We start from the raw sequence: 17,979 nt of genomic DNA, 5'->3' as shown, positions 1-17,979 counted from the left end.
GACAGATCCCGAAAATCATCCAGAAGTTAACCAGGAGGGGCCCCAAAATGATTCAGAAATAGTCCCGAAAAAGTCCCGAAATTACCCTTATGGGTTCCCGTACAGATCACGAAAACCATCCAGAAATGATACCGAAAGGCTCCCAAATCATCCAGTAGTAGTCCCGAAAAAGTACAGGAATGGCCCCGACGGGATTCCTGACGGATCCCGAAAAAATCCAGAAATTATGCCGGAAGGGACACCAAATGATCCCGAAAAAGTCGAGAAATGGCTCCGGCGATATCCCGGATGGATCCCAAAAACCACACTGAAATGATGTCGGAAAATACCCCAAATGATCCCGAAATAGCCCCGAAGGTCCCGAAATTATCCCGGACGGATCCCGAAAATTATCCACAAATGATGCCGTAAAGGTCCTCAAATGATCCCCTAATAGTCCCGAAATGACCCTGACGGGGTCCCGCACGGATACCGCAGACTATCCAGAAATGATGCCGAAAGGGTCCCCATTTGAGCCCGTATCAGTCGAGAAAAAGTTCCGAAGCGACGGGATCCCGAAAATTATCTAGAGATGATGCCGGAAGGTACCCCAAAATGATCCCGAAATAGTCCCGAAATGACCCCTACGGGACCCCGAACGGATCGTGAAAACTATCCAGATATGATGCCGAAAAGGTCCCCAAATGATCCCCTAATAGTCCCGAAATTACCCTGCTGGAATATCGAACGGATCCCGCAAACCATCCAGAAATGATGCCGAATTAGTCGAGAAAAAGTGCCGAAATGACCCCGATGGGATCCCGGACGCATCCCGAAAACCATGCAGAAATGATGCCGAAAAATACCCCAAATGATCCCGAAAAAGTCCCGAAATTACCCCGACGGGATCCCGAAAACCATCTAGAAATGATGCCGGAAGGTACCTCAAATGATCCGGAAAAAGTCCAAAAATGACCCCGACGGGTCCCGGATGAATCCCGAAAACCATCCAGAAATGATGCCGGAAGGGACCCCAAATAATCCCGAAAAAGTCGCGAAATGACCCAGACGGGATCCCGGACGGATACCGAAAACCATCCAGATAGGATGCCGGAAAGGTCGTCAAATGATCCCCTAATAGTCCCGAAATGACCGGGATGACGGGATCCCTGACGGATTCCGCAAATCATCCAGAAATGATGCCGAAATGGTTCCTAAATTATCCCGTATTATTCAAGAAAAAGTCCCGAAATTACCCCTACGGGATAACGAACGGATCCCGACAACCATGTGTGAATGATGCCGGAAGGTGCACCAAATGATCCCGAAATAGTCCCGAAATTACCCCAAGGGGATCCCGGAGGGATCCCTAAAACCATCCAGGAATGATGCCGGACGGCACCCCAAATGATCTCGAAGAAGTCCTGAAATTACCCCGACGGTATCCCCAAAACCACCCAGAAATGATGCCGGAAGGGACCCCAAAAAATCCCGAAATGACCCGACGGGATCACGGACGGATACCGAAAACCATTCAGAAATAATGCCGGTAGGTACCCCAAACTGATCCCGAAATATTCCCAAAATGACCCAAAACTATCCAGAAATCATGCCGGAAAGATCTTCAAATGATCCCCTAATAGTCTCGAAATCACCCTGACGGAATCCCGGACGGATCCCGAAAACCATCCAGAAATGATGCCGAAAGGGTCCCCAAATTATCCCGTATTAGTCGAGAAAAAGTCCCGAAATGGCCCGACGGAATCCCGGACGAATCCCTAAAACAATCCGGAAATGATGCCGAAACGGTCCCCAAATGATCCCGTATTAGTCGAGAAAAAGTCCCGAAATGACCCCGACGGAATCCCGAACGAATCCCGAAAACCATCCACAATTGATGCCGGGAGGGACCCCAAATGATCCCGAAATGACCCCGACGGGATCCCGGACGAATCCCGAAAACCATTCAGAAATGATGCCGGGAGGGACCGCAAATGATCCCGAAAAATTCCCAAAATTACCCCGACGGGATCCCGAAAACCATCCATAAATGATGCCGGTAGGTACCCCAAATTATCCCGAAAAAGTCCCAAAATGACCCCGACGGGATCCCGGACGGATCCCGAAAACCGTCCAGAAATGATGCCGGAAGGGACCCCAAATGATCCCGAAAAAGTCCCGAAATGATCGCGACGGGATCCCGGACGGATACCAAACCATCCAGATGTGATCCCGGTAGGTACCCCAAATGATGCGGAAATAGTACCGAAATTACCCCGTCGAGAGCCCCGACGGATCCAGGAAATTATGCAGAAATGATGCCGGAGAGGTCCTCAAATGATCCCCTAAGAGTCCCGAAATGATCCCGCGCGGATCCCGGACGGATCCCGAAAGCGATCCAGGAACGATGCCGAAAGGGTCCCCAAATGATCCCGCATTAGTAGAGAAAAAGTCCCGAAATGACCACCCCGACTGATATCGAAATCCATCCAGAAATGATGCTGGAAGGGACCCCAAATGATCCCGTATTAGTCGAGAAAAAGTCCCGAAATGACCCCGACGGTATCTCGGACGAACCCCGGAAACTATGCAGAAATGATCCCGAAATAGTCCCGAAATAACCCCGTCGAGATCCCCGACGGATCCAGAAATGATGCCGAAAGGTTCCCCAAATGATCCCGTATTAGTCGAGAAAAAAAGTCCCGAAATGACCCCGACGGTATCTCGGAGGAACCCCGGGAACTATGCAGAAATGATCCCGAAATAGTCCCGAAATGATCCCGAACGGATCCCGAAAACCATCCAGAAATGATGCCGGAAAGGACCCCAAATGATCCCGAAAAAGTCGCGAAATGACCCCGACGGGACCCCGGACGGATCCCGAAAACCATCCAGAAATGATGGCGGAAGGGACCCAAAATGACCCCGAAAAAGTCCCGTAATGATCCCGGAAACCATCAAGAATTAATGTCTCAAAGGTACGCAAATGATCCCGAAAATACCCCGACTGGATCCCGAACGGATCCCGAAACCCATCCAGAAATGCTGCCGGAAAGGTCCCTAAATGTTCGTGAAAAAATCCCGAAATGAAAATATATATTAAGTTATAACAATTTATAGATTTTACACCAGGGTGGTTAGAAAGGGGGGAGGGGAGCGGAGGGTGTCACTGCTCACTTTGTAAGCCCTCGACTTATTTGACCCATTGAGTCTGTGATATTGGTGAAGGCCAGTCCGTATACGTAAAGTTATAATGTGTAAAAATAATTAAAAAGTAATTGCTCGAAGGGGTCGTGGGACGCCCACCCCTCTTTCCATGTTCGAAAAAGATTTCGCTAGTAGACTACTGTCTGTGTCCCAAATTTCATCAAAATCCGTGTAGCCGTTCTGGCGTGATTCAGTCGCAAAGACTAAAAAATATAATAATTAAATTATAACTGTTAGTCGGGGGCGGGGTCCTCCCCTCCTTTTGAAAAATGTATAGCTAGTAGATCCTTCTAGACTATTGGCTATATGTGTGCCAAATTTCATCCAAATCCGTCCAGCCGTTCTTGCGTGATTGAGTCACAAAGACAAACGTCTGGACAAACATCCAAACATCTAAACTTTGCCATTTATAATATACTAGCCTTTACCCGCGGCCCCGTCCGCAAGGAGAAAATGAAATATGTGGGCTATTCACGTTAGCCTGCTTATAAAGTTATCTGTTTAAAATTTTTTTTCTGTCTAATGCATTTTATTTTTGTAATTGAGTAAAAAAAGGAACTTTATGAGCTGATAACCTGATAGGATCCCAAAATGATAACGAAATTATCCAGAAAAAGCCACGAAATGACCCCGACGCTATCGCGGACGGATCCCGAAAACCATCCAGAAACGCCCCGGAAGTTTTTCCAAAAGTTCCCGAAGTAGTCCCAAAAAAACCCGAAATGACAACGACACGATTCTAGACTTATCCAGATAACCACACAGAAATTATGCCTGAAGGGTACCAAATTGATCCCGAAAAAGTTCCGAAATTACCCTGACGGGCTCCCGGACAGATCTCAGAAACCATCCAGAAAATATCCAGGAAGGGTCCCTAAATTATCCCGACTAACTCCAGAAAAAGTTCCGAAATGGCTCCTAGGGGATCCACAATGGATCGCGAAAACCATACAGAAATGATTCCGGAAGGATTCCAAAATGATCCCGAAATAGTCCGGAATTGACCCAGATGGGATCCCGCACAGATCCAGAAATGATCCCGGAAGGGTGCAAAAACTATCCCGGAAAAGTAACAAAAAATCCCGAAATTGCTCCTACGGCATCCCGGACGGATCCAGAAATGATCTCGGAAGGGTCCCCAAATGATCCCAATATGGTCGCAAAATGACCCTGATGGATCCGGAAAACCATCAAGAAATTATGCTGAAAGGGTCCCAAAATGATCCCGAAATAATACAGAAAAAGTCACGAAACGACCCCTAGAGGATCCCCAAATGATCCCGTATTAGCCCCGAAATAACCCCGACGGGATCCCGGACAAATCCCGAAAACCATCCAGAAATGATGCCGGAAGGAATCCCAAATGATTCCGTAAAAGTCCCGCATTGATTCCGACGGGATCCCGAACGGATACCGATAACCATCCAGAAGTGATGCCGGAAAGGTCCTCAAATGATCACCTAATACCAAAATGACCCTGACGGCATCCCGGACTGATCCCAAAATCCATCCAGAAATGATCTTGGGAAGGTCCCAAAATTATCCCGAAATAGTCTCGGAAAAGTTCAGAAATTACCCTGACGGGTTCCCGGACGAATCCTGAAATCCATCTCTAAATGATCCCGAAAAAGTCCCGAAATGACCCTGACTGTACCCCGAAAGGATCCCGAAAACTATCCAGAAATGATGCCGGAAATGTCCTCAAATGATCACCTAATAGTTCCGAAAAGACCCTGACGGGATCCCGAACGGATGCCGACAACTATCTAGAAATGATGCCGAAAGGGCCCGCAAATGATCCCGTATTAGTCGAGAAAAAGTACCGAAATGAACCCGACGGGATGCCGGACGAATCCCAAAAACCAGCCAGAAATGATGCCGGAACTGACACCAAATGATCCCGAAAAAGTCCCGCAATAATTCCGACGGGATCCTTAGCGGATACCGAAAACCATCCAGAAGTGATGCCGAAAAGGTCCTCAAATGATCACCTAATAGTCCCAAAATGACCCTGACGGCATCCCGGACAGATCCCGAAATCCATCCAGAAATGATCTTGGGAGGGTCCCAAAATTATCCCGAAATAGTCTGGGAAAAGTCCAGAAATTACCCTGACGGATACCGGACGAATCCTGAAAACCAATCTTAAATGATGCCGAAAAAGTCCCGAAATGACCCTGATGGGACCCGGAAAGGATCCCGAAAACTAACCAGAAATGATGCCGGAAAGGTCCTCAAATGATCTCCCAATAGTTCCGAAAAGACCCTGACGGGATCCCGAACGGATCCCGACAACTATCCAGAAATGATACCGAAAGGGCCCGCAAATGATCCCGTATTAGTTGAGAAAAAGTCCCGAAATGACCCCGATGGGATGCCGGACGAATCCCAAAAACCATCCAGAAATGATTTTGGAAGGGACCCCAATGATCCCGAAAAAGTCCCGCAATTATTCCGACGGGAATCTGAACGTATACCGAAAACCATTCAGAGTGATGCCGGAACGGTCCTCAAATGCTCACCTAATAGTCCCAAAATGACCCTGAGGGCATCCCGGACAAATCCCGAAATCCATCCAGAAATGATCTTGGGAAGGTCCCAAAATGATCCCGAAATAGTGTCGGAAAAGTCCAGAAATTACCCTGACGGGTTCCCGGACGAATCCTGAAAGCCATCCTTAAATGATCCCGAAAAAGCCCCGAAATGACCCTGACGGGATCCCGAAAGGATTCCAAAAACTATCCATAAATGATGCCGGAAAGGTCCTCAAATGATCCCCTAATAGTTCCGAAATGACCGTGACGGGATCCCGAACGGATCCCGACAACTATCCAGAAATTATGCCGAAAGGGTCCGCAAATGATCCCGTATTAGTCGAGAAAAAGTCCCGAAATGACCCCGACGGGATCCCGGACGAATCCCAAAAACCATCCAGAAATGATGCCGGTAGGTATCCCAAATGATCCCGAAATAATCCCGAAATGACCTCGTCGGCATCCCGGACGGATACCGAAAATTATCCAGAAATGATGCCGGAAAGGTCCACAAATGATCCCCTAATAGTCCCGAAATTACCCTGATGGGATCCCGGACGGATCCCGAAAACCATCCAGAAATGATGCCGGAAGAGCCCCCAAATGATCCCGAAAAAGTCCCCAAATTACCCCGACGACATCCCGGACGGATCCCGAAAACCATCCAGAAATGATGCCGGAAGAGCCCCCAAATGATCCCGAAAAAGTCCCCAAATGACCCCGACGAGATCCCGCACGGATCCCGAAAACCATCCAGAAATGATGCCTTAAGAGCCCCAAATGATCCCGAAAAAGTCCCCAAATGACCCCGACATACTCCAGAAAAGGTTCCGAAATGGCTCCGAGGGAATCAACGACGGATCGCGAAAACCATACAGAAATGATTCCGGAAGGATCCCAAAATGATCCCGAAATAGTCCGGAAATGACCCAGATGGGATCCCGCACAGATCGAGAAATGATCCCGGAAGGGTCCAAAAACTATCCCGGAAAAGTAACAAAAAATCCCGAAATGGCTCCTACGGCATCCCGGACGGATCCAGAAATGATCTCGGAAGGGTCCCCAAATGATCCCAAAATGTTCCCGAAATGACCCTGATGGATCCGGCAAACCATCAAGAAATTATGCCGGAAGGGTCCCCAAATGATCCCGAAATAAAACAGAAAAAGTCACGAAACGACCCCTAGAGGATCCCCAAATGATCCCGTATTAGCCCCAAAAAAGTCCCAAAATGACCCTGACGGGATCCCGAAAGGATTCCGAAAACAATACAGAAATGATGCCGGAAAGGTCCTCAAATGATCCCCTAATAGTCCCGAAATGACCGTGACGGGATCCCGATAACTATCCAGAAATGATGCCGAAAGGGTCCGCAAATGATCCCGTATTAGTCGGAAAAAAGTCCCGAAAGGACCACGACGGGATCCCGGACGAATCCCAAAAACCATCCAGTAATGATGCCGGTAGGTATCCCAAATGATCCCGAAATAGTCCCGAAATGACCTCGTCGGCATCCCGGACGGAACCCGAAAATTATCCAGAAATGATGCCGGAAAGGTTCCCAAATGATCCCCTAATAGTCCCGAAATTACCCTAATGGGATCCCGGACGGATCCCGAAAACCATCCAGAAATGATGCCGAAAGGGTTCCCAAATGATCCCGTATTAGTCGCGAAAAAGTCCCGAAATGACCCCGACGGGATCCCGGACGGATCCCGAAAACCATCCAGAAATGATGCCGAAAGGGTTCCCAAATGATCCCGTATTAGTCGCGAAAAAGTCCCGAAATGACCCCGACGGGATCCCGGACGGATCCCGAAAACCATCCAGAAATGATGCCGGATGAGCCGCAAAATGATCCCGAAAAAGTCCCCAAATGACCCCGACGATATCCCGGACGGATCCCGAAAACCATCCAGAAATGATGCCGGAAGAGCCCCCAAATGATCCCGAAAAAGTCCCCAAATGACCCCGACGATATCCTGGACGGATCCCGAAAACCATCCAGAAATGATGCCGGAAGAGCCCTCAAATGATCCCGAAAAAGTTCTCATATGACCCCGACGAGATCCCGCACGGATCCCGAAAACCATCCAGAAATGATGCCGGAAGGGTCCCCAAATGATCGCGAAATAGTCCCGAAATGATTCCGGAATAGTCCCGAAAATATTCCAAAATAACCCCGACGGGATCCCGGACGGATCCCGTAAACTATACAGAAATGATCCCGGAAGGGTCCCAAAATGATCCCGAAATAGTCCCGAAAAAGTCCCGAAATTACCCCGGCGTAATCCCGGACCGATCCCGAAAACCATCCAGAAATGATCCCGGAAGGGTCTCGATATGACTCTTACGGGATTACAAATAAGGTGAAGCTAATTATCCATCCAGAAATGATCTTGGGAAGGTCCCAAAATGATCCCGAAATAGTGTCGGAAAAGTCCAGAAATTACCCTGACGGGTTCCCGGACGAATCCTGAAAGCCATCCTTAAATGATCCCGAAAAAGCCCCGAAATGACCCTGACGGGATCCCGAAAGGATTCCAAAAACTATCCATAAATGATGCCGGAAAGGTCCTCAAATGATCCCCTAATAGTTCCGAAATGACCGTGACGGGATCCCGAACGGATCCCGACAACTATCCAGAAATTATGCCGAAAGGGTCCGCAAATGATCCCGTATTAGTCGAGAAAAAGTCCCGAAATGACCCCGACGGGATCCCGGACGAATCCCAAAAACCATCCAGAAATGATGCCGGTAGGTATCCCAAATAATCCCGAAATAATCCCGAAATGACCTCGTCGGCATCCCGGACGGATACCGAAAATTATCCAGAAATGATGCCGGAAAGGTCCACAAATGATCCCCTAATAGTCCCGAAATTACCCTGATGGGATCCCGGACGGATCCCGAAAACCATCCAGAAATGATGCCGGAAGAGCCCCCAAATGATCCCGAAAAAGTCCCCAAATTACCCCGACGACATCCCGGACGGATCCCGAAAACCATCCAGAAATGATGCCGGAAGAGCCCCCAAATGATCCCGAAAAAGTCCCCAAATGACCCCGACGAGATCCCGCACGGATCCCGAAAACCATCCAGAAATGATGCCTTAAGAGCCCCAAATGATCCCGAAAAAGTCCCCAAATGACCCCGACATACTCCAGAAAAGGTTCCGAAATGGCTCCGAGGGAATCAACGACGGATCGCGAAAACCATACAGAAATGATTCCGGAAGGATCCCAAAATGATCCCGAAATAGTCCGGAAATGACCCAGATGGGATCCCGCACAGATCGAGAAATGATCCCGGAAGGGTCCAAAAACTATCCCGGAAAAGTAACAAAAAATCCCGAAATGGCTCCTACGGCATCCCGGACGGATCCAGAAATGATCTCGGAAGGGTCCCCAAATGATCCCAAAATGTTCCCGAAATGACCCTGATGGATCCGGCAAACCATCAAGAAATTATGCCGGAAGGGTCCCCAAATGATCCCGAAATAAAACAGAAAAAGTCACGAAACGACCCCTAGAGGATCCCCAAATGATCCCGTATTAGCCCCAAAAAAGTCCCAAAATGACCCTGACGGGATCCCGAAAGGATTCCGAAAACAATACAGAAATGATGCCGGAAAGGTCCTCAAATGATCCCCTAATAGTCCCGAAATGACCGTGACGGGATCCCGATAACTATCCAGAAATGATGCCGAAAGGGTCCGCAAATGATCCCGTATTAGTCGAAAAAAAGTCCCGAAAGGACCACGACGGGATCCCGGACGAATCCCAAAAACCATCCAGAAATGATGCCGGTAGGTATCCCAAATGATCCCGAAATAGTCCCGAAATGACCTCGTCGGCATCCCGGACGGATCCCGAAAATTATCCAGAAATGATGCCGGAAAGGTTCCCAAATGATCCCCTAATAGTCCCGAAATTACCCTAATGGGATCCCGGACGGATCCCGAAAACCATCCAGAAATGATGCCGAAAGGGTTCCCAAATGATCCCGTATTAGTCGCGAAAAAGTCCCGAAATGACCCCGACGGGATCCCGGACGGATCCCGAAAACCATCCAGAAATGATGCCGAAAGGGTTCCCAAATGATCCCGTATTAGTCGCGAAAAAGTCCCGAAATGACCCCGACGGGATCCCGGACGGATCCCGAAAACCATCCAGAAATGATGCCGGATGAGCCGCAAAATGATCCCGAAAAAGTCCCCAAATGACCCCGACGATATCCCGGACGGATCCCGAAAACCATCCAGAAATGATGCCGGAAGAGCCCCCAAATGATCCCGAAAAAGTCCCCAAATGACCCCGACGATATCCTGGACGGATCCCGAAAACCATCCAGAAATGATGCCGGAAGAGCCCTCAAATGATCCCGAAAAAGTTCTCATATGACCCCGACGAGATCCCGCACGGATCCCGAAAACCATCCAGAAATGATGCCGGAAGGGTCCCCAAATGATCGCGAAATAGTCCCGAAATGATTCCGGAATAGTCCCGAAAATATTCCAAAATAACCCCGACGGGATCCCGGACGGATCCCGTAAACTATACAGAAATGATCCCGGAAGGGTCCCAAAATGATCCCGAAATAGTCCCGAAAAAGTCCCGAAATTACCCCGGCGTAATCCCGGACCGATCCCGAAAACCATCCAGAAATGATCCCGGAAGGGTCTCGATATGACTCTTACGGGATTACAAATAAGGTGAAGCTAATTATAAAACCATGTTAATAAGGCAGCAGGCGCATTGGAGCGAATAAAAAGTTAGATAGAAACATACAGGTAAAGCTAATAAAAGCGTGCTAATAAAAACAATTGATGGAGGGCGGATGGCGGGAGTAGAGGAGAGGACCACTGATCGTTCCTCCAAAATTGTCTAGATCTCGTTCTGTATGTACCAGATACCAAAAACTATTGATTTAGGAGAAAATTTAGATTGAGTTATAACAATTTATGGATTTTACACCAGAGGGGAGATAAAGGGGGGCGGGCGGAGGGTGTCACTGCTTACTTTGTAAGCCCTCGACTTATTTGACCCCTTGAGTCTGTGATATTGGTGAAGGCCAGTATACGTAAAGTTATAATGTGTAAAAATTATGAAAAATAATTTCTCGAAGGGTCGTGGGACCCCTACCCCTCTTTCCATGTTCGAAAAAAATTTCGCTAGTAGACTACTGTCTGTGTCCCAAATTTCATCAAAATCCGTGTAGCCATTCTGGCGTGATTCAGTCGCAAAGACGAAAAAATATAATAATTAAATTATAACTGTTCCTAGGGGGCGGGGACCACGCCCCTTTTGAAAAATATATAGCTAGTAGATCCTTCTAGACTATTGTCTATATGTGTGCAAAATTTCATCCAAATCGGTCCAGCCGTTCTTGCGTTATTGAGTCACAAAGACAAACGTCTGGACAAACATCCAAACATCCAAACATCTAAACATCCAAACATCCAAACATCCAAACATCTTAACATCCAAACTTTCCCATTTATAATATATATTAGATATAGATTAGATTGCACGCATTTTTATGGAGAACGGTAGAATGAGCGACACTGGCGCCATCTGATAATGAAAAGCAGCCATCTCCCAAATTTTGGTACAAGCAAAGCATAAGAAGAAGAATGTGACATTTGTTTTGGTTAAGGGTGTTGACACATTTTGCAAGTGAAATTATTTTTCCCACTGGCTGGTAAATTTTCTAACATTTTTCGCAAGTAAAAACTGCAATATAACAATCGAATACGACACAAAATATGTTAGCAAATATCTTTGTTGTATAGAGATAATGTTTATACCAATGCCTTGCTAAATTTTTTATGTGAATGGGCCAGGCGAAATAAACTTCAATTGCCAAGTCTGAAATTCTTTCATATTTACAAACGCAACATCTTGGGTGATTGTGGCGATGTTATTTGAATGCATAAGCTTGTGTTAAGCGCATATTTATCAAAAATGTCATAAAGGATAACTGTTCCGTTCGTACTCTGGAATAGTCTGTGAGATTTCAGCTGCAGGCCCTTTCAATGCCACGAACAGTGCAGCAACTTTATCTTCCGCATTCCAGTAGTTCACTGCTGTCGTCTTCTAAGATTGAAGCTTAAATACCTGGAAAGGAACAGAGCCATCAAAAGATGGAGTTTTTACCTTCCGATTGCTCGCTGGAACAGCTAGGCCATTCAGTTGTAACTGCTCCATACGATCTTTGAAATCATCGTCTTCTGCCTGAAATTTTGCGATTTTTGCATCCTGCGCTTTCAGCCTTGATGTTACCCTTTCTTCCTGTGCTTCTAATATATATATATTATATATATATAAATGTCATAATGCAAATATACATGTACATATATAGCTGGTAACCAAGCATGAGATACAACTGTTCGCGAAATTACTAGACCTGAGGAGAAATGGGTGAACGAGAAAACCGAAAGTATAAAAGCAGTGCAAGCTGAGAAATCAGTAAACAGCTTGATTTAAACCAGCGGTCCTCATTTAGTTGAAATAATTATTGGCGCCACCTCACATGTATTATTATTCTCTGTCGTCTTTAGTTGTTGCTGAATAAGCAGAGTAGTAACACAAATCACACACAGGAGATTGCGCATTCTCGAGTTCAAAATTGCTTCGTTCTGCGCAACTACGTCACACTTGACTGCTTGAGCGTATGAAAGAAACAGAGAAAAAACAAGAGCTAAAAGAAAATGACGTAAAAATTGCCCATAAAAGACAGCTGATGTTTTGTTTACATGCGCAATCTTATGTGTGTGATTTGTGGGGTAGTAACATCGGATGAGGCTATTGTTTATTTGTGCATTTACGAAAAGATATTTTGTAAACATACGCTCATGCGCAGAATGTTTTCATGGTTTAATGTTAACAATTTATTTTGTTTAAATTTTTCCTTAGACTCAAGCAATAAAGTAGTAATTATATGGCATATTTACATATTTACGAATTACTTTTTGTGTGTTAACAAACATGCGTGCATACGTCCTAACCACGCCTTTATGAAGTACGTGATTGATTAATCCATTACAAAATAAGGTCTCATTCACACTTTGAACAAGATCTTGATTATGTCACCCCACTTAAGCTATGTGGCAGTGTACGATAGAACATAAAATCAGTTTGGAAATAAATGAAACAAATTAGGTGTACGCTTTGTTCCTTTCATAAAAATATAAACTGTAATACGCTAGTTTAATTTTGTTCTAAATATATTACTAGGATGGCAACACTGTAAACTTTTGTCATTCTGGTAACCCTGTTTTGTTAAATGGAAGACGGAAGAGGATTTGGGATAATGAGAAAAGTACGCCATTTTGAATTAAATATTTGATTGCCACTCCAAGCGCGAATACGCAAATTTAATTGTTCCACAAATTTTTAAATAACATCGAGTCTGCAGATCGCTCAACAGCTTCTTTACACACTGTGTTCCTGTTCACTATGCTATCGTGGAAACTAATAAGCCACCTTGGTTCTCAGGGAACCTTAAATGTAGACTTTATAAGCATTTTAAAAACATTAAATGTAGACTTTATAAGCATTTTAAGAGATCTGGGGCATCTGTTTTGTTGCTCGTTCAAACTTTCACTTCTATAATCAACAAAGCTATAAGTGCTACTTAACTCCTTGTAAAATTAACTTTTTCCGTAATCCCAAACAGTTTTACGGATTTGTTAATTCGAAAAGTAAAACCTCGGGATTTCCATCTTCTAGCTCTGATCATGATGCTGTGGAATTATGTGCTGAATTCTTTAGGTCAACCTATTCGTCTAATAGTATCAATTCAAGTCATTATCCGTATTGCATAAATAGTTCAAATTGTATCCTGAATCCTGTAATTGACTACAACACTATTTCAAAGTCTTTCAGCAATGAAACCAACAAATTCTCCGGGGCCAGACAGTGTACCCGGTTGTGTACTCAAGTAATGCGCTGTGAGTTTATCGGAACCGATTTTTAATTATTTAAGTTTTCTATAAATTCTCCGATATTTCCCTCAATTTAGAAACAGTTATTTATTATTCCCCTACATAAAAAAGGTAGCATGTCTAATATTGGAAACTACAGGAGTATTTCTAAGCTCTCAGCTATCCCTAAAACCTTCGAGCAAATAGTTACTTGCCAGCTTCAACATATGTGCAAATCTTTATTATCTTCCATAATAAGGGACGGCTTCCTGTATAAACAACAAACAGATGTGATATACACCGACTTTAGTAAAGCTTTCGACTCTGTCTACCACTACTGATTCATAAGCTTAACATAGTAGGTTTTCCGAAGCGATTATTATTATGACTCGCAAGCTACCTTACAAAGAGGACTCAATATGTTCTGTATAAAAATATTGCACATAAGATAATTAATGTAACCTCTGGCGTACCTCAGGGTATCCATATGGGCCCATTGCTTTTTACCCTTTTCATAAATGACGTACCATTAATACTTAAACATTCCCGGGCTCTTATGTATGCGGGTGATGTAAAACTTTGCCATACATACTTGCCCTCGGACTTGTTTAGTCGGAACCTCCTTCAAGTTGATTTGGATTCATTTCAGAGCTGGTGCACAGCGAACCTACTCGTTTTAAACTACACAAAATGCAAGCTTATGACTTTTCACCGAGTAAAGCCATTTTTGACACTATATACTCTAAATTCTACACCTCTTCCGTTAATGCTTTAGGTGTACTTTTCGACCCAAAGCTACATTTTAATACGCATATTTCATCTATAAATCTTATAAAATAAAGTCGCTAAATGCCATGTACGCACATAACTTCACACAGAATGCTCCGATTTTAAAACGGTTTTTTGCGTTTGAAAGCTTAGCTACATGAGATGGTACAGTTAATATAATTTGAAGGTATATATTATAGGGGCGTGGGAAATTGCCAAAATGCAGTAAAAAATCATAAAATTCTTTTTAAACAGCGATAACTCATAAACGGGTGGATGGATTTAAAAAATTCTACTAGTAAAACTTTGAGGTATTTACCTTCGTTCTGCATCAAAAAAAATATTTGATTCCTTTCTTATATCAGCCAAATTGTTTAAACAAAAGTAACATTTTTACCAAAAAATCCGTGTGTGTGGTTGTTCGGTGTCAACTGTGCGCGCAAATTGCTTTTGAGTGAGGCGACACATAGCATTCGCTGCGTTATTTAACTTCGGGAGTACATTTATATGTATGTGATGTATGTATGTATTTTCATATCATATCAGCTTGACATATGTATGTACATACATATTTATGCGTTGTTGCCAAGTTGATGCAACATAAATGGTTAAGAATGCAAACATCTCTTGAAAAATACCCTTTCGTTAAAAATATTGAACATTTCCATAAAATTCTTAAACAAAAGTTTTATTTTTTGGTATTTTGCATGTGTATGCTAATATTTGTGCACTAAGGAAATTTCATTCTTCAATATATTTTTTATGCTAAGGTAATCCTGGGATGTGTCTGTACAATATGGCTATCAAATGGAAGCTGTTTATGAGTACTTTGATACGGGGAATTTTTCGTACCACTGGGTGACTAGGGTCTTGAGATATAGGCCATAATATGGATATAAAATGAAAACTGTTGATAAGTGCTTTAGTAAAGGGTAGTTTTCCTATCTATTGGTGACTAGGGTCTCAAGATATAGGCCAAAACGTGGACCCGGGTACCCCTAGAATGTGTTTATACAATATCGAAAACAAATGAAAGCTGTTGATGAGTGCTTTAGTAGATGGTAATTTGCATACCCCTGGGTGACTAGGGTCTCGAGATATATGCCAAAACGTGGATCAAGGTAACAGAAGGATGTGTATATATATATTTACAATACTAGCAGACCCGGCAGACGTTGTTCTGCCCTAAATTTGTATATCTGCATACATTTTAATTAGCTTTTTCCGTCTAACTCTCCCTCGCCCCTCTACACTTTTTCCTTATCTTTGTATTCACTCCTCCCTCCGTATTTTTCGCTTCATCTATCTCCATCTTCGTCTCATTCTATCTCTTTCTCAGTCTCCTTCTCTCTTTTCTCTTCTCTCAAGTTTTTCTCATTCTTCTTCATATCTTATGGCCAGTCCCAGAGGGGGGTATGTATTTTGTTCCAGTCCCATTTCCGAGTCTCAGTCCCAGTCCCACTCCGAGTCTCAGTCTCAGTCCCAGTCCTAATCCCAGTCCCAGTACGTCTCTGGTCTACTTCACGGAAAAAAGCATCGGAAATACTAATATAGGCAAATTAATATACCAAATTCAGGCAAATCGAATAGGACGTATGTAAATAGGTATACAGGTATTATTAATTCATGTCTTTATTTCGGCTTCGCATGCATATTTATCAGTTTTGCCAGGTTGATGCGACTAAATCGAATATCACAATGAAAATTACTTAAAAGCTCTCAGCAACAGCTTTCATTTGATATCCAAAATGCACACACATTCTAGGGGTGCCGGGTCCACGTTTTGGCCTATATCTCGAGACCCTAGTCACCAATAGGTATGAAAACTACCCTGTACTAAAGCACTCATCAACAGCTTTCATTTGATAACCATATTGTATAAACACATTCTAGGGGTGCCCGGGTCCACGTTTTGGCCTATATCTCGAGACCCTAGTCACCGATAGGTATGAAAACTACCCTGTACTAAAGCACTCATCAACAGCTTTCATTTGATATCCATATTGTAAAACACATTCTAGGGTTGCCCGGGTCCATGTTTTGGCCTATATCTCGTGATCCTAGTCACCAATAGGTATGAAAACTACCCTGTACTAAAGCACTCAAAAAGTGAAGAGGGGGGAGGGCAGAGTTAGACGGATAAATCTTATTAATTTACGGCGGGTCTGCTAGTCCATTGTAAATAAATCAACGGGCATACTTGGCTTTGTTAAACGTTGGGCGAAAGAGTTTAGCGATCCTTATCTCACGAAGATCCTATACACTTCCTTGGTCCGCCCGGTACTTGAATATTGCTCGTGTGTCTGGTGTCCTGGACACAAAAATCATATAACGCGGATTGAGTCTGTGTAGAAACAATTTTTAATATTTGCACTTCGCGGTCCTAATTGGGATTCAAGCATTCATCTTCCACCTTACAGAAGTAGGCTTCTTCTCATCAGTCTGCCTACCATTGAAAATCGTAGAATTCTACTTGGGGTGTTGTTCATCCATAAGTTGGTCATCGGTGATATTGACTCTTCTGAATTGCTAGCTCGGCTTAATTTCGCTGTTCCCGCTAGGACGTCGAGACACTAGGTATGTACCTTTTCTTTTACCGTTATGTCGCCTAAACTTCGCAAAAAGTGACCCTCTGCGGATTTGGTGTGCGCACTACAATGACCTGTATAAATGTATAAGTATCGAATGTTCGCTTCCTGCATTAAATTGCCTGATACTTTGTAATTTGACCCGCGTCCTGGAATTTAGAAAAAAAAAGTATTATAATTATTCAATTTGCTGTTTTAAACATAATTCAAGACAAATTTTATAAACAAAAAATATTTGTTTCGTTTTAAATAAAAATAGTTTGTTTTCTACACTTTAACACAAGTGCTAGTTGCGAAAGTTTAGTCAATTCAAAACACTTTTTTACATAAAAAGAATACCCTAATGATATTAAAACATATCGACTGCTGCCGCTTCGTAAACGTTTTATCACAGGAAACTTTTCAATAGCTTTTATTTCCTTTGAAATCAGAGCATTGAGCTTTGTAACGTCTAAATAAGGCTACTTTACCCAAAAACGAGGATTTCCTTTGATTTATAATTCTTGCGAATATAAAAAAATTACCATTCAGAGGTAAAAGTTTTTTGAAAGCAACATCGAATTTTAGAATCAAGTTGTTTCAATTAGAAGAAAACTTTTCTAAGCGGGACTCGATCTCGACCGAATTATTATCGCCGAAAAATCATATCAATTATAACCTAAACAAAACCAAAAAAGTTTCAAAAATCTAAAAATAGAAACTTCTAACTCTTCTCGATTTGAAAGAAAACCGAAAGATTTCAAAAATCTAAATATAGGAACTTGCAACCTCGTCTAGGTTTTAAAATGAAAAACTTCATTTGTGATGAGTGCTGCAAGTCATATATTATTTTTCATAACAATTTATTATACACATGGAGTGTTATGCTGTGATTGTGTAACACACAGATGTGATAGCTCAGTGTTCAGAGCACACTACTGACATCCGGAGCACGTTGTTTCGAGCCCTTGCCATGATCAACTAGATGTTTTAAAA

The sequence above is a fragment of the Eurosta solidaginis genome, chromosome 1 (assembly GCF_040869045.1).
Source record: "Eurosta solidaginis isolate ZX-2024a chromosome 1, ASM4086904v1, whole genome shotgun sequence".
NCBI lineage: Eukaryota > Metazoa > Arthropoda > Insecta > Diptera > Tephritidae > Eurosta > Eurosta solidaginis.
Note: the sequence above shows the minus strand (reverse complement) of the source record.